A 23,587-nucleotide genomic window follows, 5' to 3' on the forward strand; every position below is an offset into this window, starting at 1 on the left:
CCTTCTCTTACGCGCTCGTATCCCAAAGCGTTGTGTGGACTAGGACTTGCATGATGATAACTGAGAATTCTGTGCAGTTAGCAGCCATCTGAAGATGTAAAATTAGAAATTATTTTACATATGAGAAACAGCCTTGTAAGCAGTGACATGTGGATATTTTCATTTCCCAGGTGGTATGGCAGCAAGAGCTGTCAAACAAAACTTTGGTTTTGAGTCTGGTCCTTGAGCTGAATTGACTTGCTGACATTTGTTAAGCATACTTCTGCAGAGTGACTGTTGATTTTAGTGTTCAGTGTTCTGGCCAGCTAGAGCTAGAGCCAGTTTTTGTTTGGAAAGCAGGGAGTGAATTTCCTGTCATATAGTCATGGCGAGTGTGAAAGAGATCAGCTTTTTTATATGTATCCTTGTGTCTCTAGGACATTTCTAGCAGGATCATCTTTTGAGTTCACATATCTGCATTGGCTGATTATTTACTGGTTTGGATTTCTCAGTAATGATAATTATCTGAGTAACTGACCTGACATGTAAACCTATACATCCTCTATAACAAATCAATTCCATTGACAATGACATTTTTTAGGGAAGGCATACTGATGCAGGGAAGGCCTTTGGAGAAGGGCACAACAATAAGTCCTCCATTCATGTTCTATTTCAAAATAAATCCACTGGTGATGGTAGTTTTTGGTTCAATTGAATAGTGTTGTAATACCCAAGAGGAGTAGATGCCATTGAGACATCCAGTGCTCGTTCAGTTGATTCCTTTGATTGGACACTGGGTGATTTTGAATGCTGTAACAGGCATAAAAAAGGAAAAATTTTCTTTATTTGAGGCACAATAAGAAGTAGACACAGTAGACACTGTGACAGATTTTTGGTGTAGGTGTTTCTGTGTAAATAAGGGAATGGTCCAGAGGGTGTCCTAGAACTGGGTCATTACTGGGATGATTGTAAATATTATTGCATGCATGTAGTGTAATGAAGCCATCATGGAAACTGAAAACCATGCTACATTCTCTAGGAAATCAGAAGAATTTGATCTGTACGAGGAAAAATACAATTTCAAAATTGTGTTTAGTTTTATTTACAGGTTTTGCAGTTTAGGAGCAAGATTTCTCTTATTCTCAAAGTGCTTTCAAAGGCTTCAGAGGGGTTTGCTCTAGTACCAAGTATTCCATAACAGATTATGGTTTCTGTTGTGCTTGTGGTTGGATGCCATCCTTCAGATTGGGCAGCTGTAAGTAGGCATTGCAAAAACCCTTTTAGACCAACAGAAGGCAAACCATTGCTGAAGGGACCCCTGGTCTCTCTCCTTCACCACTACCTTTTTACTGACATGTGGTTTTGTGCAGCTACACAATAGGCAAAACCAGCGAACAACTCCAGATAAACACTGACTCAGACAGGAGAAAAAATAAGTGAATTTTCTGCCACATCTGCTACCTGATCCACTTCATAGGAATAGAAGTGCAGCACAAGACCCTTCCCTGACAACAGCTCAAAAAACTCTTCTATTGATTTAATATGAGATAAGAACTGCATTCTTAGTTCCAAGTGCCTGTGCTTAAAAATGTTTAGAGTTGATATAAAGCACTGGCAATAGTGAAAAGACACCTCTGGACCTCATTAATGATTGTGTTAGGTCCTCTTTTGTATTGCTGCTGAATGAAATTTAAGTGTTAAGAGGATTATTTGTCTCTGAGGTGGTTCTAATGTGAAAAGCAGGTCCTTGGCCTACAAGGACTTGTGCTCATCTAGATTTCTGTACCTGCAGGCAGGAGCAGCCTGCAAGGCTGGGCTCTGTGGCTGTGCTGTCATGTAAAAATAGCTGGCTTCAGCTAAGCAGCTACACTGTTGGCAACCCTCTCTGCCTTCCTCCCACAGAGGGGAAAAGCAGAAGGAGGAATAGCAGCTGTTTCTAACATATTTTACTTGCCAGGAGGAGAAGGAGCAATCACAGCTATAAGAGGAGTGGGGCTAAATAGACAAGGGGATCTGCTCAGGCTGAAGACCTGGTGTAGCAGCTGAAGCCTTGATATTGATGATTGGGACTCCCAGTGGGCTTTTCTACCAGTACTGGTAGTTTTCCATCATCTCATGAAAATCTGTGTGAAAAAAAGGAAATAAAATATTATCAACTAAAATATTATCAACTTAAAAAGAATAAAAGCTCACAAAGGTCTGTATGATGAAGCCTACCATGGCTGCTTATGATTCAAATGCTCCTGGGGGAAGTCACGAGAGGTTTGGTAGCAGAGACTCATCGGTCATCTTCCATTTTCTTACTCACAGTAGCCTCAGATATAGTATGGACTGGGCTTTGGAATAAACTTGTGAATTATCAAGCTGTTGTCAGTACTGACAAATGGGTGTAAGACAGGATAAAAAGAATTTCATGTTTGTTTTTAAATAAACTTTAGAAGTCCTCTAAAATTGAAGAATATTATGGGAAAGTGGTAGTTCAGTGAGAGTTCTATCAGATGTTTTGCTTGAGGCTGATATGTCTTGTACGGCATTTTAAACAAAGTCCATGATTTGCCCACAAATCACAACCTTCGCCCACTTCAGTAACTCCAGTAAATTTCAGAACCCTCGAAATAAGATAATGAATATTCAGTGTGACGTTTTTCTGCAAAGTAAATTCTTTGCTGATTGTGTGAAAAATCATTCATGGTTTTTTTTTAGTCTGGCCAGCTGAACAGGCAAAATATTAAAAATAAAGATTATTGGGCTGTTTTATTTGAAAATCCTGCCGAGAGTATTTTGAATGATCCAGAAATTAGGGTGGGGGGAAGCCATACACACATGACAGAAACTTCCATTATTTCTCAAGAGGAGGATGGGAATTCAGTGCTCCAAGGTTAAGCACCAGCACTCTCTTCTAAGAAATTAGGCTCTTTACAGGCGAGATTTTGTTTCATACTGAAACTAATTCCAGAGTGTGAAAGTGCAGCTGAAGGCATTCATCCCCTCAGTGGGTTTGTTAACACCGTCCAGGGAGTCTGTCCATTCTGTCATCTCCCAGGATGACAGTGGGGCTTGTTCAGTGTCCCTCCAGTGCCACCACTTCCACGGGCTGGGGCGGCAGAGGGGGGCCACCAAGGCACAGGCTGGCAGGAGGAGCCAGCACTCGGATGAGACGCCTTGGTACTGCCTGGGGTACTTGTCTGTTCCCATAATGATCATTTCTTTGAGGTTGTAATTAGTGGAGTCATGCCCATTCCAGAAGGGGATGTGATAATTGGGCTGGATGAAGCTGTTGTTGTTCGTGCTTTTTTTATCCATCGTTTTTTATATCGGGCCTAAGAAAATATTTATGCTCTAAGATACTTAATGCTGCTGCTTCATCCAAAAGTTATTCCTGTCTGATTTTGAAGAGGTGCTTGATTTGTAGACACAAATTCCCAAATTTTAGCATGAATAGTTTAACAGATCTTTAATCTGAAAGGAGCCACAGTGATTTTTTAGGAATGAAGTGTTGTGGGGGAACAGCATGCTGCAGATTCTTTCTTAGCAGGGTAGGCAACTGTCATTTTAAACAGAATCCAGGTTCAACAAGGATTTTGGATAGAGTTTTTTGTGCCAAGAAAATTTGATGATCACATGTTGTCTGTTTAGAGTTGCAATTTAAGCTTAGGAAAGTTGTGATCACCTGCTTTATATTTGCTCTGCCCATGGAATGCTGTACTTGGGGCAAATGAACACATACCAGAGAATGTAGGGCAGATAAGTACCTGGTACTGGTGCAGCCTGTAATTAATTACCAGTAGTTCAAGTTAATGGTGAATGTAGAAGTGTAAGCTGCTATAAGCAATTAATCTTCACATATAGGAGTGAAAAAAATTGCAGTAATCTGTCAGTAAAATATGTAGTTCTGAATCATTTATTGCTATTGTGTTTTCCTGCAAGTGCTGCCCTTACTGAGTCAGCAGTTTTTGTGCCACAGACAGGGAGAAAATAATACCCCTTTCTAATCCTACCTCAGCAAGAGTAATTTGGAAAATATATTTGAAGAATTGAAGTGTGGGAAGTAAATACAAGCTGTAGTTTCATGAATGCTCTGATCAGGTAAAAGCTGTCCCAGTTGCTGATGGAAAAGCCATCCTGAGTCCCTGCTCTTGCACTTTGAATCCCATTCCTGTGACCTGCCATGTGCACTACTGCAACCACCCCGTGCCTGGGTGAGACCTGGATGCTGTGACACAGTGCTCTGTGTCAGACAAAGGCTGTGCCCCACAGCTTATTTTTCTTTGCTGTGCTGCTCTGATGAGAAGAGCAGAGTTAAAGAAAACCCTTGGCAGCATTCGAGCTTAAAGTGTTTGCAAAAAGAATGATCTTAATCTATCTGAAAGAGGACAAACTGTTGTAAGTGCAGTAAAGATTAAGGAAGGCTTTTTCCAGTGCCAGGTCTCTGCTTACTTGGGTCCTGGCAAAGCTCCCATCAACTTCTCTCCTGGTTGGATCTGGCTCAGTCAGTTCAAACACACCGGTTGTACATGAAATATGAGTTTGCTTGGAGGCTGGGCTGCACTGCTTGTTCTCTCTCTGGCTGCAAGGACATGCCAGAAGCAGCATGAGGCATTTAGCAGTGATGGTCTGTACAGAACAGGGCAGAGTTTGAGCTAAACCAAGAGCGAGCTGTTCCCACTTAACAGTGGGACAGTGCAGAAAACTCTGTGCTGCTGCTTGACATGGCAACCTCTCTATATCAGTTTTGGTGGAACTCATCACTAGACATTGAAGTGCAAATGACAGAGCCCACAGTTAATATTGCAGCTAGAACTAAAGAGCTGAAATGATTAGCATATTATGAAGTCTGGGAGGCTGTAGATTTCCGTGGCAGAAAATACCACACAAGTAATGGACAGATAAGAGGACTATTCCTATTAAGGCAAAGGTGACAGAAAAGGAAGAATAACTTTGCTAGAAGTTGATATTACTGTTCTCATTAGTCATGCTGCACACACATAGTTTCCCATAGAAGAAAATGCAAGACTTCCAGGAAGGGCTATTTTCCAACATCCCTTAACTGGAGATGTAATCTGGTTATGGAACTAATTTTTTAAGGGCACTGCTGTTTTTCTTACATCAAAATTGCACAAGAGGCAGTCAATTTTAAAACAACCTATGATTTGGTTCCATTTTTGTAGGTATTTGACACTTTTCAATTGTTATTCACACCACGTCCCTTTCTCAAGGCTTTTTAGCCTCATCTTACAACTCCATTTTTGTCTCTTCATTGAATTTTCTGCAGGTACTGCTATTAGCCAACAATAAAGAAATCTTTTCAGTCTTTCATTTATTCATTATTCTTCCCATTCTGCAGCTTCTCTAAACCTCTAATGATCCTATTACAGGTTGCTAGACAGTGTTTAATTCTCTGCTGGGATGTCTATCCAGATGTTGAGCATTTCCTTCCACAGGAGGGCTGCAGGGTTCTGTGCTGCCCCAGCAGCAGATCCTGGGGTTAAGAGGGTAGTGAGCAGAAGCATCTGTTCCTGCAGGCTCTGGGCTGGAAAGTCACTGATAATTTGATGTGGTGTATTTTACATTGCCTTCAACTCCCTTCTTTTTGCTGCGTGCTTAGTCAGAAAAAAATTAAAATGCTCAGTTCTACATGGATGTTAACAACCCACCATTGTCTTTTATTAGTGGTTACAGTCACACTCCTGTATGCATGGCCACAGAATTCACAAGGGACTTCTCCCTGGCTGTACTGATTTTTCCCAGAAAATGCTCAGACAACACACTGATAAAAAGCAACATAAATCCTGTACACAAAGGTGGCCTTTATCTGCAGGGTTAAGTAATACATGCAGTGATAAAAGGTGTGTGGCATTTTTGCTGCTAGAAGCAACAAACTAATACATCAAAATGACTTTGGGAGTAATGAATTCCTTTCATCAGTCACTCAGGCTTGTCCTGCAAGAGTAGCATTCTACACACAGGTTACCACACGTACCTGCTTAATTGTAGCATGCCTTGACATGAGTACTTAGCTACATAGCTGACTCTCTTTAAATAACTGTTAGCAATTCAGGAATGATTCAATCCAGAATCCTCTTTGGTCTTATAGCACAGCAAGGAGGAGTTTATATCAATACTGCATGTACATTTTAATAATTTTTAATTTCTAATGACAAACAGTCTCATACCAAAAATATATTCAGCTGATAATTTTCTTTTGCCCCTCAGTGTTGGCATTCTTTTGTATTTTCCAGCTGTGTCTCTTCAACTTTTTGTTAATTTAGGGCAGCATAAATTTAAAATAGACACTATACAAGAAATAAAAAATAAGAAAGCTACCAAAGTAAAATTATGGAAAGTGTCTGTTTCAATTCCTCCCCTCTGGCTGTCTATGTTTAGGAAAATGGACAGCGTTTTGTAGCTGACTGTGGCACTCCCAACTATTTAGCCTGATTAAAGAAGGTTTTTTTAAAAGGAATTATTCTTATCAATTATAACAGTGTTGGAAATTGAGGGAATCGAGAGAAAGAGGGGTTCCATAGCAAAGTATTTGCTTACATTGCTTCCCTGAACTGCCAACGTCTCTCCAGGTTCCTGGTTTATGTTATTACTGTCAGCTTAGAATTCCTGACTCTAGCCTCAAGCAGAATAAGTGATATGATTATGCCTGAAGAGAGCTTGTAAGTTGGAGACAATACTGATTTATACCAATGACATGATGCAATGGGTATAATCTGATCCATATTCTGCTGAATTAAAGGGAAGACCCCAAGGATTTTACTGAGTCTTGGAGCAATTCAGGGCATTGCTAAGCATATGGAGCAAAGGTAAATATCTAGTTTGTGTCCACCACAGTGTTTTCCAATCTAGTATTTTAGAAAGACAGCCAAATGGAAATAATGTGAACGTCACAACTAGGTTGAAATTTTCTCAGATAAGAATTTCAGTTTAGTACTAAAATTTATTCAAAACACCAGAAGTGCTTATAGGACTCTTAAGGCAAATGCCACTTGTCTCTTCAAGTACAGTACTGTCTATCTGCAGGTAGGCTCTACCAAATTCATAAATTAATCCTTTTCTCTTGGGTATGTTCCTCTTATCATCTTAATAATAATTCTACTGAAGCTGAATGTTTATTGCATAAAAGCCATGCTTAGTTTGATGTACTAAAAAGAAAAGCTTATATGAGGGTATATTATCTCGGCTTTTATACTCTTTACACAGTTTGATGGCATTCAATTCATATAAACAAACTTCTGAAGGGATTGGGATGGAGCCTTCAGCGTAAACATCTCATTTGTCTAGTCACTGGAAAATGAAAAGGCATTTTTTAAGTAAAATCTATACTTAATTATCTTGTAGGAATAGGCACTAAAATTTTACAGGCACCTTTAAACTGCCATGTTTTGATATTGGAAGGCAAGTGTTCGACTTTATAAATATAAGAAAGATTCATTTCTGGTAGTGGAGGACTCAGAATTAGTGTTAAAAAGGAGAGTATTGAAGTTGTGAGTAGTATTTTTCCTTTATATTTTGATTAGAAAATAAGTATTTTAAGTGATGTGCATGTCTAGGTCATACATTGGCTTGATTTATATGGAAAAAAATAACCTATCCTCTGTGTTCATGCTGAATATGTCAAGAAATGATAGGACTGAAATACAGTGATAAGCATTGCAGGTTAGCTATTAAGGGAGGAAAGAAAGAATAATGAAATGCTGGACTAGACTGCCTGAGGGGGTAACAAAATCTCCCTCATCAGAAGGCATAGAAACATATTAGAAAACATCTGGCAGAAATGGCACAGATAACATGGGTACCTGAGGCAGGCAGGAGGAAAACATCTCACATCTCACCCTCTAGTCCTATTTCTCTGTGGTTTTCTGTGTCTGAAAATATATATTATCTAGGCTCTGGTTCATCTTGGCTAGATGAAGACAATGTACTGAAGTAGCTAAGGACCTAAAAATCAGTTATTTGATTTGTTAGGACAAGGGGGCATTCAGCCTTCTCTTCAGAATTGCCACTGCGCTCGTGAGGCACTAACTGCAGCCACAATCCTCGTGCCCAAGGCTATTTCGTCTGGTCTCTCACCACAGAGAGACAGGTTAGCAGCCTGCAGCCACATCCTGCAGCTGGGATGCCGGGAATCCAGGTGCAGGTATCTCCCTGGTCACCTTTAGGCTGGGTCAGCAGCAGAAAGTTGGGCACAGTCTCAGTTAACAGGGCTTGAGGCTCTGCCAGGCAGGGGAAGGCAGCAGCCTGGGCAGGAGGACAGCTGGTAGTGGCCACAGTGAGGCACATGCTGTTGACTGTTCTCAGCTGAGGTTGGACTCCAAAGTTCAGGAACCAGTTATAAAAACTGCTCATATTTGGAGAAGAGGATGCTGTGGAGTGACAAGTACAAATGGTAACAGTAGGCTCTTCCTTTTACTGCATTCCCAGCCCTGGAGATCAGTGGCACTGCGGACAGTCAGCATGGTGATAAAGAAGGAATGCTGCCAGTTAGACTTGATTGCCTTTTTGATAGATTTACAAAAGTACCGAGTGAAAAGAATGCAGCAGATGCAGAATAATTGGATTTTTAGTAAAGTAGTACAATCTCTCATGAAACTGCACTCTTGACATTAATTCAAATTTGGTTGGCTCATGAACATGGTTACACGGACCAAAAATAGGTAGAGGAATTACAAGCAAAGAATAGAGATAGACAGCAACTTGATGAGCTGGGGGAAAGTGGCTGATGAAGTACTGCAGGAACAGGAGTTTGATTTAAGATTTTTATTGATCTGGAAAAAGTGCAAACAAGACATTACCAAAAACTCAGGACAGTTTGTGCTATGATGTCACTCAGTACAGTAATTTAATCCCTAGGAACATAATGGGCATCCATGACAGAAGCATCAAGAGAATCTCATGAGGATTTTTAAGAGGAGAATTGGGTGGTTTTTAAGTGCATAGAAAGGAGCCAAGCCACATATGAGCAGTAGCTCTTCATTGGGGAGGGCTGTTTGCATTTAAGCCAGGTGTGTCACTATTGAGCAGGAGCTGGAGGTAACAAAGGAGGAGATTGCCATGTCTTCAAGAGAAAGTGTCTTCTGCTTTTGAAGATGTTATACTTTGAAACATCTTTCCCTGATTTTCTGCTGGTTCCATCTATCAAACCAGTACCTATAGCTTTGGTGACTCATCCACTTTTGGCAAGCTGTAAGCTAGAAATAGTGCTTCACCTTCCCAGGTGAATAATTCTGCCCAGTGCCTTTAGGCAGGGAGATGTGGGAAGCCTGTGCCAGGTGCCATTTGGCAGGTGGTACCAGGCAGCTTTTCTGAAGTCTGTCAGGCTTGTCTGGGACCTTGACAGCAGAGATGACCCTCTGAGGTCCCTTTTCAGTGCCTTCTGCATTGCTCATGGCAGTCTGAGCTGTGGGCTCCTCCAAAAAGGACAGGCTAGGGCTGTAGCTTGGCAGAGTTTATCAGGAGCAAAACAGAAGTTGAGAGAGGGCTTTTTATGGGCGAGGGAGGGGGCAAATCTGGAGAAAGCATTTCTAGATAAATCTGCCCAGACTCTATACAACCTAGGCTTGCAGGGAACGGCTTGGGAGGAATCAATCAAGATGATTTATGAATGAAATTGTCACAATTAAACACTAGGTGGCATGTTTACTTAAACGTAGAGTTTCTGGGGACTGAATTAGGGTATCTTGCACTGCTGACACCCATTTGTGCTTGTGCAATGAGTGGTTTCATGGGAACATGACCACCCAATGCCTTTTTTTGACAACAAGCATTCATCTTGTTCTTAAAAAATGTGGCACAACAGCACCATTGCTTACTTCAGCCTTGGAGTTAGTCTTTAGCTTCTCAAATTCACTTTTGTTTTAAAACAGATTGTGAAATGCAGTGCTGTAAGCAATAGGTGTGTACGTGGAGAGGGTCCTACAGAGGGGTCTAGTCTCAGAGGATTTATGTAAATACTGGCAGGGGTTAATATGCAAAGACATCATATGATTTACTTGTTTTACTTATCTGAAAAGCTAATGTGGGAATATATAATGCATTTAAAAATTCAAATGAAGCACACATTTATTTTTATGTGAACGAAAAGCACAACTTTTGATTTCAGAGCTGGGATTTTAAAGTAATGGCATCCAATGATTAGGGCTAAATACTTACTGGCAGAAAATATGTTTTTATTCTGCATGTCTGTGTGACACATTTAACATCAGCCAGGCTGCAGCTTTAATGTATGCTTTTGCTTCTCTGTTGGTGAAAGAATAAATGCAGCTGTCTTCTGTTGTGTGAAAAAAGCCTTTTCACACTGTTCATCCTTGAGAAAAGCCAGGACCACAGTGATCACCAGGGCAGAGCACTTAGCCTCTACCAAAAAATACTGTTCAGTATGCCTGCTCAAAGTTGACAAATAGATCCTTTGGACTAACTGCAGATACTGTGAAGATGAGCTTTGCTCATGCAGGAGATATCCATATCACTGATGGCATAGTTTTTGCAGCTCCCCCTGGAAGGGAGTTGTGGGTGCCCCTCCAGCCAAAATTCTGGGATGAATCCTATTGTCTGTCAGCCTGCTCTGCCATAACTCATGAATGGACCTGAGTCAACAGAACTGTAGAGTGTGAGCTCGTGCAAACAAAGTTGGCCATATAAAAAGGGAGCTAAATGTGTAGGGGTGTGCTCATTATGCCAGTGCTGAGGAGTGTGGAAAATAGACTTTGCCACAGGAACAAGATTATGGGGATAGATCCTCTCCTTGCTTAGCATTAGGTGTGCCCCAAACATGCCTGGTGTTGGAATTAGGTGATCTTTCAGTCCCCTCCAACCCAAGCCATTCTGTGGTTCTATGATTTTAACAGCTTGCATTAGGACATCAAAACTGTGTCCAAAGCATCTGTGCTCTGGCATCAGGAGAATCTTAGTGGTTTGTACCACAAAGATGAATTTATGCCTGTTTCCATTTTCAGTCGTTCTGGTGCTCATATTCTGTAAGGGGTTTTATGTCTGTTATTTTTGCAGGCCTCAGGATAATACTAATAGAGCAGCACACAGTTTGGACAGTGAGCAGCTGTCCTGCATGTCCATGGCTACATCCCTGACTGCTGCCAGGCTGCATTCATAAAACTGTGGTTTGCAACCTAAGTACATAGAGAAACACCTGGGAAAAACACCTGGGAAACTGTTTCAAATAAATTATTTCTATTTCTTTATATATTTCAGGATGCAGAGGAAAAATGTTTTTCCTTTATTTGTCTCTTGTCCTTCCTTTAATTTGATCAATCCAATCAGTGGACTTTCCTAAATCCATCTGGTCTATAATGCATTGCCGAAATTGAAGCCAAGTGAATTTGCAGATGGAGCTTAAGGCACTTCCAGAATGGCTGAAATTGAAGTATACTGCCAAAGATTGGACTACAGAGAGTATTTTCAAGGACACTATTCACCTGATTTGGTTCTTTGTAGACCTCAAAGTACCAGGAATTAAGAGAAAAGTCTGGATTGTGGTTTCTTTGTGGGCTGGCAGAATCCCAGCTGAACAGAGTCAAGTCATCATGTGATATAACTTGCTTTTTATGGGACACCGCATTCAATGCAGGATTCATACCACTTCCACATGATACTTTGAAGGGAATTTTTCCATGTGTGGTTTTTTTAATGAGCTCTCAATTCCATGTCTTGTTTCCTTCTCCACATGTGAGCAGTGTACAAGCTCTGTATCATCCACCCAGAGACACAGAATTTCATGAGCAAATGCAAAACTTTCTCCGATTTCCTTTGTTCTAGTTCTCACTAAAGTTGACGTTGCAAATATAAAAATTAAAAAAAAAAGAAAAAGAAAAACGTTGCTAGGGTACCTCTAGCATTTTCTTTCTTTGTAGGTCACAGTGAATGCTCTCAAACAAAGATGTGATACTGAAATGAGAGCAAGCCTGCATAGCCATGGGCTGAGGCACATTGCTGTCCCATTAGAGCTGCCCAGGACTAGAAATGTGGACCAATGTGTGGTGATGCACATCTGCAGTGCCCAGGGCCTTGGGGCTGTGCTGAGCCAGCCTCCTGAGCAAGCACAGCCTGAGCTGTCTGAGGAGTAATAAATATTTGTATCTTCTCAGACTCAGAAGAACCCTCTTTGGTGCTAGCAAATGGAGGTGGGAAGCTTGAATCTTCTGCAAGTTGCAAATAAAAGGACAGTAGCTGAAATGATAATACTTTTCCAGTTTATTGCCTATTTTCCTTTAAAACACAAGTTCAAGTACCTGAATAAGGGTAAGAATCATGACACTAATAAGAAAGAGGAGATTAAAAATTTCAGCCACCAGCAGCCTTTCTGACTGTATGTAAATTGGCTTAACAACTGTGGAGGTTTGCACTCTACCACCACCACCTACTTTTATCTAGTCAGGTGCTGCTAAGAATAATTTCATATTTTGAATAGTTGTGTGTTCAGAGATGTGTGCAAGAATGCAGAGAAAGTCCTTGAATATTTAATATTCCAATAAACAAATTAAAAAAGAAGTTAATTCAGTTTTTGATAGCACTTCCAATCTAATGTAACGCTATCAGAGCCAATTGAGAAAAAAATATATTGCTATAAATTATTTGTATTTTTTCCTTCTGTAAAATTTTAGCAGATAAATTTGTGCATAGAAAATGATGATATTCTCAGCTTCATATGACTTTAAAAAACACAAGTTCTGCATCATCCTCAAGGAAAAAAACCAATACAGTAGAATCCTGTAACAGTATAACTGAGTATTTATTGCAACAGGGAAGATGCATTTTTCACAAGGCTTAAAAAAAGAGCCAGGGGAATAGGGGGGTGTGGAAGGAATTGTTTGTATCCCTGAAAAAGAGAAATTGGCAAATAGGAAACAGTTTCATAATAACTCATGTGGGACCACAGAGCATTTTGGATTAGCCATGCACCACAGGTAATACTAGTTTATCTTTTTATTATTGTTGTTCCGTTCACAACACACTGTATTCCAAGATGCTATCCATGGCCTTTTGGGGCATAATTATATTTTTCACTTGATCTGTAATTTAGTAGCTGGAACAAGAAGACAAAAGGTTATTAGGAATCAGACCTGACAGCCAGGAGGCTGAAGTGCTGACATTAGTCTTCCTCTGACAGGTCTATGCCTCATGTTTTGTCTATGCGTGTGTTTGTGATATATTTAAAAAGCAAGAAACTCAATAAAAAGGATTCTCAGCCCACACACAGGTGCAGTCAAAACGCATGAGCAATGAGCATTGAACTGTCTGTTTTATTTTCAGCAGGATGTCTTTTTTTGGGGGGGTCATGGAGGTTTTTTTGGCTTGCTTTTTCTGAGCCTGGTGAAAGTAACTGTCACACAGAGCAACAGAGGATGCTTTTCTCCTTCCATTATCAGTGCACATTCTGTTGAACTTGAATGCATATTACTGAGCTGGTTGTCTGTCATTTTTAGACAGCCCAATAAGTCCATTGGTGGACCTCTGTACCGAGAACCTGTTGTGTTGCTGTGATTGTCATTTGCTAACCAAAGAATGGGAATCCTTTGCTATCTGCCCTTCACCTCTGTATGTAGCCATGAATGAATGTCTGTATCTCAGCAGTTGGTGAGATCCCTCCTCATGGCTTCCACTAAGACCTTATCTGCTAGTGCACAAGAGACTTTGCATGTGGACAGATTCACAGAAAGCAAAGCAAAGATGCACAAAGAGTGGCTTTAGGACAGAAGTCCAGATCTGTCTTGTTCAAGAGTGACGTGTCAGTGGCTATGGTAATTAGGGTTGTTTTGTAAATATGGTCTCATGATGGTTTATTTGGAATAGTAATATTGATGCCCAAGGTATTTTGTACACTTAACAGCTGGCAGAAGTCAGTCTGTAGAGAAGGGTGTGTGGTGGGGGAGGGTGTCAAGGAGGCACACGTGTGCCAATGGAACTGTCACTAAAGGTCAGGGTTGTACCCAAGCATGTCTCCATGACAAGCCAAGACCAAGCCTATTTTGGCATTGTAGTCAGGGCCAGTGAGGTGCTGCTGCCAAAGACTGTGACAAATCCCAACAGAAAAGTACAACCTCCAGCAGATTTTCTTTTAATTAACATCTCTTTATTGATCTCAGTGGCAAACACAGAAAAGACAGCTATTGTGGAGAAACTACAGAGCCATGAGAGACAGAAACAATAGCAGAAATGGCATAAAAGCCTTTGAAAAAATTACTTACTGTTCTCAGTCATCAGCCTTTTTCCTTGAACGTTCTCCTGTGGCACAATGCCAAAGTCAAAACATTTTGCCTTAATTACACTTTGTAGATTTCTTGATAGTTCAGACTTCTGGACCTAAAAACTGCAGAATTTTTAATACAACTCTGTAGGTAAGCATTAAACAAGTACAGAAGAGATACTGCTACAGATTTCATCAGGTTTAGTTGCCAAAGCCTGAATTTCCAAATTCCCTTGCCTTTATTAAATCTTCCCTGAGATGAGTAGACAAGCAGGCAGTTTGTATCCAAAGATAGCAGCACAGGGATGTGGTGAGCCTTTGGCTGCAGACAGTGAGATGGGAGCAAAGGTTTGGATGTAGCAGCTTTTGGCTCTTAGTTCATCCCTTCGTTCAACAGGTCCCACTACCTCAGTTTTTCAGCTCTGAGTAAAATTTCACATTGTGTGCTTAGGAGAGACTTAGTAAATATGGTGTTCTTTTTCCAGTTAAACATTTTTCAGCTTCAATATCTATGACTTTGCTGAGTCCTCATGGGTGTATCTCTGGTAATGGTGCTTTGAGCTTTACCTTCCTTAGCTTTGGGCCCTTCTGTTCAGCCTAATTACTTGCTTTTACAGGGCTTTACTTATTTCTTCTCAAAATCAAGCTTGAGAACTTTTGGTGGTGTAATAAAGGAGTCCAGGGAACTTGTTCTGACATATGAGACTGTCCAAGCCAGAAGCTGGGGAAAGAGATTTTGAAATACAGTCTCTAAAAAAGTTGAAACCATGGATGTGGTTAGATTCCACATCTTTTGAAGGAGACACTTCAAAACAAGGAGCTGTTGTTGAAGCTAAAGATGTGGTCTGTGTATGTCCCACGGCAATAATCAATTTTTTCTCTATTTTATATTTTGTTAAAAATACAACTGCTGTGCTGTCACTTCAGAAGAAATTCTGCTGCTCTGTTCAGAGAGATAGGCAACAAAATTGAACGTTGTCTTCCAATACTGCTGTCACCTCAGGCTATGCTTCAGGCTCTGCCACCAGGCAAGAGGGAAGGAGAGGCAGAGACTGGTAACTGCACTGTCTGCACTCCTGAGCTGATGGGCAGCAGGAATACAAAACCATTGGGTTTTTAAAAAGCCCCATATACCAGCTGCTACAAAGAGTCACCACCAGTTTGCCCCAGGATATGAGATACTGAGTTACTGCCATTGCCACCCTTCAGTGAAGGGGAAGCTCCAGCAGTAGGCCACTGCTTATAGTTAGAAGAAGAAATTCAGGTGTCTGGACCTTGGGAAGAGGCAGCCCCAAGCTCTGATTTACTGTCCCATCCTTTGCCTCTCTGTGGGATGACCAAACATGATAACTATCATAGCTGTGTTGTGGTGTCCAGCCTGATCCCAGAGAAGGAAGAGTGTGTAGCACCAGATTTTATTTATACCTCTTCCCACTGAGTATTTGCAAATCTTTCCCATTGTTTTGGTACTAACCTGAAAGGCAGGAGATCAGCCTCAGTCCCTCTTTAGCAACATGAATCTCTTATAAGGGGTGAAATGACAAATAATTTTGGCATAATGGGGCTTGAGGTTTATCCAGATTCTGTTGCAAGAGAAACTTGATAAGAAATGTGACTTCCTGTTGCTGCTGCTAAGGAACAGAGCATTAATAATTTCTTCTGACAAGTGACATCACTTCCAGAGAAGCAAAGAGAAAAAAGCAAACATCAAAAATATGAAATAAATATCTGTCTGGGCAGATCTCAGTGGATGTTGACTTCCCTTTATGTTTAATCAACATATGCACATTTCTAAACAAACTCTCATGGATCAAACATGGGAATTTTTGAGGGATGTACAGAAATTGCCTTCTTATCTGTCTTAAGTCTTGAGTGACATTGAAGGCACAGAAACAAGTGGAAAGAAGTCTCCCAAATTCAGAACAAAATGGCCATGTATTACAGACATGTATATAAGATATAATATATAATAAAGGGTTGGATCCAGCTAAGCTACAGTATTTATTTTTAGGACCAACCCTTTAAAATACCCAGGGATTGTGATAAATGTTGTGCTTACCATTATTTAAAGGAAGAAGATTATTAAGAGATAAAACTAATTATTCCTGGCCCCAAATGGATACCATAACTGTTGCGTGGACGTTACATACAACTAATATATGAATATGAAAATTATTTAAAGTAAAAGGAGCTCCAGACGAAGAAACTGATCTGGTTCTCCAACACCTTGTATCAGCTTGAGGCTGGTGTAAGATCTGCCTGCCAAAAAGAGGCATTGAAGAACGATTATTTTTGTGCAATGCACACTTTTTTTTAACAATAAATTTTAAGGAATTCTATGTCCATAATCATTTTTTTATAAAAACAACACATTTTTTAGTGTGTGCTCATGTACACAAAGAGGGGAAAAGTGTTGGTGCTGTTGTTGTTGCCCTTTTTTAACTACCTCAAGGTCATCCACGCTGGTTGTGGGAAACCCTCATTGGGAAGAATTTTCATATCTGACATTAAGCATGTGGCAATCTCAGCTTTTCCTTATTAACTAAGGAAATTATGGACATCACAGTGTGTTGGTCATAGCAGGATTAATCAGAGCAACATCAGGGAAGACAACATCTATAAGGCTGCTCTTGCTGACTTGTTTCAGAAGTCAAAGGGGGAATGGGAGCTCTCCTGAGACTCTAAGGAGAAGGATGCCCAGGAAAAGTGTATGAATGGCTTTTTAACCCAGTAGATGACTTGGTCTCCCTCCCTGAAGCAGATGCTTATCAGGAGGCATCCTCTTTTATGTGTAGCTTTAGTGGAAGAGGAGCATGGAAGGGAGAGGAGAAAGACCAGTGACAGCAGGGGGATCCAGACTGGGAAAAAAGGCAATTCAGAGCTGCTCCATGAAAAAACCTAAATACACCTGTTCTTTGGGAGCCAAAAACAATAGACTGACTGAGCCAAAAAGAACTGACTGAGAACACTGCCTGCTTTGTGCTTCTCCCCAGCCTTCTACTTTCCGTGCCAGCAAGCAAACTTGTTGAGCCCCAACACTTTAGGTCTTAGACTGGGATTCTATGTTGGGATTCTGCCTGCAAAGTTCTCAGGTGTTGCTCTGAGTAATCTTGGAGGGAATTACAACTTTCACCCCAGTCAGCTGTGATAAAGGGCAGCAAAGGTTGCAAATTCAATTGCTGTATAAAATTGTCTCTCAGAAGCATCCCCCAGCAGGAATTTTGCCTTAACACTCTAAGAATTTAAGGAGAGAGAACTTGGCAAAAACATCATATGAGAAACCAGCAGACTTGTCTCCAATCTGATGCACTGAAATATCTCCCCATCCTTACCTTGTGGTTTTTCCTTCATTCATTTTTATTTCCTTTATTTAAGCTATCATCCTAAAAACCACATTATGCCACCCTTAGTTTGCCTCATTATTTCCCCTCTTGCCTTCCCAGGACAAGAAAAAGTCTTTCTTTTGGCTTTTTCCCACTTTATGCTTCAGAAACCCCAACACAGATACCCTGGTTTCCCACTATGGAGCACCGGCACAACAAAGGAAAACTGTCACCTTCTGCCGCAGCACAGAAGATGCAAGAAGGACCAGCAGCAAAGGGGTTAAAGGGAGTCCCATAGCAAAAATATGCAATGCCTTGAAATTTTAAGCACTAAAATCTATTAATCCATAAAAGAATAAATCTCTGCAATTCCAGATATTTCTGGTTGACACAAAACACTCGGAGCCAGTTATTAAAGGTTTTGGTTTTTTTTATTATGAGCACTGGAATTGGTGATGCCTGGCTTCCCTATTCATCTGTGTTTTGTCTTTCTGCACACAGTACTCCCACTTCAGCAAGCCCAGCCATCCCTCCAGACCTTTCACACATCCATCCCTCACCTCCATTCCTCCTTCCTCTACCCTCCTCTCCCCTTATTTCCCTTTCGTTTCACCACCTGCAAAGCAGGCAGAAGGCATTGCTGCCAGGCTGGTGAGGAGAGAGACCAGCAGCTCAGACCACATCTCTCACCTCAATCAAGCTATCAAGTTTCATGAGACGCAGACTGTTGCCCTATCAATTTCGGCTAAAATCAGCCAGTTGGTTCAAAAGATAGTCAGGGCAAGTGGCAAAAGAGATTGACATACACTGCAATCACATTTCTAAGGCAGCCTGGCTAATTTGAAGCTGATATTACTTTTTATTTTTAATAATATTTTTAAGCTCCATAGGTACAGTTTCCAGACACATTTTTTACCTTTCTTGAAACTATAAGTGTAGTGATAAGATATACCTCTACCTTTTATTCCACCCTGTCTTTATAAACATGCTTCTATCTGCAAAATACATGGCTGCAGAGGCTCCACTGGCTTCAACCAGTGCCACACAACCTGCTTCTGGGTGTTTGTGACTTGCCAACTTATTATATTTCACAGATTGGCTTCAGGTGGCTTTCAAAAAAAAAAAAAAAACCAAAAATCTGAATTTTGCTTTTCACTGAATACCTCAGGTGTAGCTGACCACGATTTTCACTTCGTGACAGCTGCTGGAAGAAAATGTGCCTGTGGGGGAGTTGGGCACTTCACCAAAAGTCTGAGACCTGCTCATTTGAAATTGTGAGGAGGGTGAGTCCTTCCTCTCCAAAAAGTGGCTGGTGTTTTTACATGGGACTGAGGAAAAAAAAGAGGTTTTACTTGAGCTGATTTTCACACAGTTGAGCAGCATGTAGCTCCCAGGCTTCTCTCTTTTCAAGTGGTCTGGAGGGAAGAGAACATTGCTCCTGCCTTTAGCTCCTGGGAATAGCAGCTTTGAGAGGGACAAAGAGCCGTTATCTTTACCTACAGCAGATAAAATTGAGGGAATCTCTTTCCTTTTCCTCATCTATCAGAGATCTCTGAGAAATTTCTCATTTTCACCTCCTTCCCTTGAAATGAGAGCTCTGGGGGAACTCCTTCTGTGACAGAGTTAGGTCTCTAGCTAAGGAAGATACACTGCCTTCTTGCAGAAGTGGTGAGAATGGCCTCCAGAGGGGGTCTTGTACCTGAGTAGACACTAGAATCATTCAGGACAATCTGTTCTGAACCAGTTTGCAAACTCCAGTTCCCCAAATTATGCTTGGAGTTACATACACTCAGTGATACAGAAAAAATACAACAGAAAAATAGGCAACAAATGGCATCCTCTAGGTTTGGTTTGCTTTAAATCTGTGATTAGGCTACTTCTAAAACTTGCTCTCCATTTTTCTGATTGCCCTGATTCCAAGGGTGATTAGAAATTGAGCTTCCTTCTCTTCCTCAGTGGCACTGTTCTCCGGGTGAGTTACACATTTATCCCTCTGAGGTTGTGCAGAGGGATAAATGTGTGATTTTCTCAATTTGAAAAAGACCCAAAAGCATTCTTCTGCTCAGCCATTTGGCTGGGTGGTTTTCACATATGTGTCAAGCTGGATTTTCTTCTCTGACTGCTGAAAAGTACTCAGATGAGGCTGAGGGAAAGTACAAGCTTTTGACAGCACACAGAAGATTCCAGCTGATGTAGTTCATTGGGAATTTTTCTACACAGCATTTTTCTGTTGAAAAATACCAACTCCATGTAGTGGAGGCTTAGCTCCAACAAACTGCTCAGTTTAACAGATGGAGCCTGTAGGAGCCTGAAGTTGGTCAACACATGACACTCTCCCTTTTAGGACTTAAAAATTCCATAGTCTCATAATTGACCAGTTGTCAGCAAAAAATTGTGAAAATTCATTGATTCCTTCTGCTCTTCCCATGAGTGATCCATGCACAAAGTTATTACCTACTCATTGCTGAGCTGTGCTGGCTCATGCTGCAGATGTGTGTCCTTGTGTTTTTAAGCTCTGGTCCAGTCTGGGCAGTTTACCATGTTGGAGTCATCGGGGTACCCCAGCTCACACTTTCAGCCTGGGAAAGGGATTCACAATGTTGCAGGAGTCCAAAGAAATGAGATTGAAGAGCCAATATTAAAAGAGCTTTGAAGGCACAAAATTAAGATAAGGAATGCCTGACAGAGGGTCACCATTACAACCTCAGCTGTGAATTTACATGAAGGGGGAAGTTTTAGTTACAGGATCTTTTCTTTCGTGTGAGTTTCCTGTCTCACTCAGTGCATGGAGAACCTTTGCTCTACTAAAGCAGCATGATTATATGGTTAAACATGCTGCTTTCCCTGGGTTCAGGTTAAGCAGTTTAAAAACAAGAAGAATTTCCCAACTTTGCTTTCCCCTGAATGCCACAGCTCTAGCTGACTACTATTTCAATTGTTTCCACTTTTTGGTGACCATTAAGTCATGGCTGTGAGTGAGTGGGTTGCTGTGAGCAAGCAGCTTTGCCCAGCTATTTATGGAAGTGAAAGGCATGTGATGAAAATGAAAAAAGAAGTCTACTGCAGGGATGAAACTGGTTGAAAGTTGCTCAATAGGCTGGATTACATCCCTGCCCAGAGCCTTCATTTTGTGTTGGCAAGTAGTTCAAACATGTTAAGAGGCTAATGAGGCTACCTCTGCTACTGAGTGCACAAATTAGATTCTGCAGAAGTATTGAGTAAGTGCAGGTGAAACTAATGGGATCTGTTATCTAAATATAGAAAATAATATAACCTATTAAATTTTGTTTTAAAAATGCAAGCTGCAACTCCAGTCAGGTGCCAAAAATGAGAAAATACTAATACAACAAGTCAGCCTCTTGTCAATGAAGCAGGAATAAAACCAGCTTTCTGATGGAAACTGTTGTGCAGCATCCAGACTCCACAGCTTCCCAGTTCCCTCACTGGAACCAGTGAGCCTGGAGGGAAGGGAGGGTCATTAACATTCTGGATCCTGAAGAGTTTGAGAGGAGCCTGCATGATGTGAACTAGCTTGGAGAGAAATAGTCTGTGCTCGTGTAAACACAGACAGCATCATAAGACTTCAAGGGTCAGAGCTCAGCTTGAATTAAGACAGATCTCTCTTATTTAATATTTAGCATTGGGAGGATGAAAGAAGTATTGCCCTAGAAAAATCAGTTTTAAAATTCGGCTGGATGCTGGGATTTCACTTTAGAAATAAATAGGGATGTTCCTTCCTTTGCTTTGCACTTCAAAGATTTACATACATGGCAATGAGTAATCAGCTGTTTGCTGAGCACAAGTCACTGTGATGGAAAAATGGCCACTGGTTTGTTCCGTGAGGTCATGGGAAGAGACAAACAAAACAAATGACACAGGGAATGTTTGATTGCTTTTTAAGAGCATAATATGGCTGATTAAAGCATTTTTTAGCACTTAGGGTAACAACCATCTTCATGGTTGTTAGAAGCAAATATTTTAGTGAGAATACTGTAATAAAAAAGAAAATAATCAGTTTTTTCAGAACATGCTCTGGAGGGTTTATCCCTAGGCCATGTTCACTGTGACCCTCAGTTTGTCACTTACTTCCCATCACCCAGAAGGAAGTATCTGCTCATCCCATAGATATCCTGAGGAATACTGTATTAGTTTCTCTTCCTATTAATATATTCTTTCTTTAGTAGCACTGACGTGTACTAGGCACTTTATGTACAAATGAGGAAGTGACTTACTTTACCTAGAAACTTGTTATCAATTGGGATTTGCCTGAAGTAGGGTAAAACAAATCTTTCTGGGATGTATTTATTTATCTATTACTTGTAACAATTTATCTTTCATGCCCAGCTGCAACAGGTCTCGTTTTACAAAACCCAAAAACAGAGTAGGTGATCCACAGTAGAGTCTAAATATGGCCTACAGCTGGAATGGTGTTTTCAGGGAGATAAGAAACCAACCAACCAATCAAACACCAAAATTCAAAAATGATGTTGGCAGGTCAGTCTTGCTTGGTTCTCTTCCTTGCTACTCACTCTCCAAAATCCAGCCAGTCTCAGAAACCCATCCAAGCAGACGTTTCTGTAGCCTGACCAGTTCAAGTGTTGGAAGGAAATGGGAGAAGCAAAGTTCCCAATGCTGATGGAGAACCCCTGGGTGGAAGTGAATCCCAGGGAGCTCAGTGCAGATGCTGGGCTACAGCCTGGCGTGCAGAGCCTCAGGTGGTGCTCCAGGTTTGCTCCTGAGCAAATGGCCTGGACGTTCTTTCACCCTGGAGGTGGTAAAGCAGGGAAGAGTCTTGCAAATTCTACATGAGAGAAAAAAAGTCACATCCTCATTGGTGTTTTAAATTATGTAAGGCACTGCTCTTCCTGATGGCTTAGAGGGGATACTAGCTCTAATAAATTCTGCTAATTGCTGGTACCATTTCAGGGAAAGATGATTTATCTTCCTTGGTTAGAGAGTTTAGGTTCTTACCGAACACATTCACTGACACAGCTGCTGGAGATTCCTGTTTTAGCTGGATGCTTCCTTGCACAATCTTTTTTTAAACAATAACATTTCAAAGGTATGCAGGAAGAACAGGTGACATGTTTTGCTAAAAAAAGGCGCTTTTTTAATTTGACTATGAACTTAGATCCACGTGAAAAAAATGTGGTAAGTCTTTCTAAATGCTGTACTTTTTCCCTACACATCCACTACTATAAAATACAGTTGTGTGGGACTGTAATATCCAAAATTGTGTATCCAAAAGTCTAAATATTTGCATATTTCTAGTGAAACATCGTGATTTTTGTATTTTACCCATTCACAGTTTAGCACAATAAGGTCTAGTTTGGAGACAGACTGTGGGTATACGAGGGCAGCATTTACTGTTCATGGCTCCAGTTAACATGCCCAGTCTTTCTTTTGTCTCTAATACATTTTTCAAATATGGACAGCTAATTAAATTTAGATGTAGAGGTTTCTCTGTACTGATATGCGTATTATATGTATATATAGTATGTGTGTAGCATTTCAAAAGATATGTACATGTGCAGACATACTAAAGACAAATAGTTAGTTACATTACATGCATATAATAGATTCATAAATATAAAATACTTTCACTGCTCTTTGGTTTCCATGCAGATTTACGGTCTATCAAATGGATTAAAGCCTGTGGCTGCTGCATAGTCAAGTAGGCAGCTGCTCAATATTTATTTTTATCTTCATTGCTGAAAATGTGGGCCCACTGCTCATTAAATTAGTCCTGGTTCTTCTAAGCACTATCTCCTTCAGCAGGAGTACAGGTTAGAGATATCTGGAAGTTTTCCAGCAATACTTAGGGGGTTTTTATTCTTTTTTTATTTTTTAGAAAATATATATTTGAGCCTGAAATGTTTCAGTCAAAAGGTTTTCAGAAAAAAAAAAAAAAAACACCACTTTACTGAGTCCAAGTGACCATATGTATTCACACATCACACCTCCACCCTCAGCATTCACACCTCACTACTACTTCGGGTTTCTTTGGGTGTCCTGAGCCTCAGTTTAATCTGCCTGATAGATGGGCTAATTATGTTGAAAGCTAATGATCCCTGGGCCT

General features: G+C 40.7%; 1 protein-coding gene across 1 annotated transcript in view; it reads left to right on the forward strand.

The window, feature by feature from the left end:
• Positions 1-23,587, forward strand: part of CHN2 (chimerin 2) — a 158,532-nt gene that overhangs the window by 94,516 nt on the left and 40,429 nt on the right. The window lies entirely within an intron of this gene.

Source organism: Serinus canaria, chromosome 2 (assembly GCF_022539315.1).
Source record: "Serinus canaria isolate serCan28SL12 chromosome 2, serCan2020, whole genome shotgun sequence".
NCBI classification, from domain to species: Eukaryota; Metazoa; Chordata; class Aves; order Passeriformes; family Fringillidae; genus Serinus; species Serinus canaria.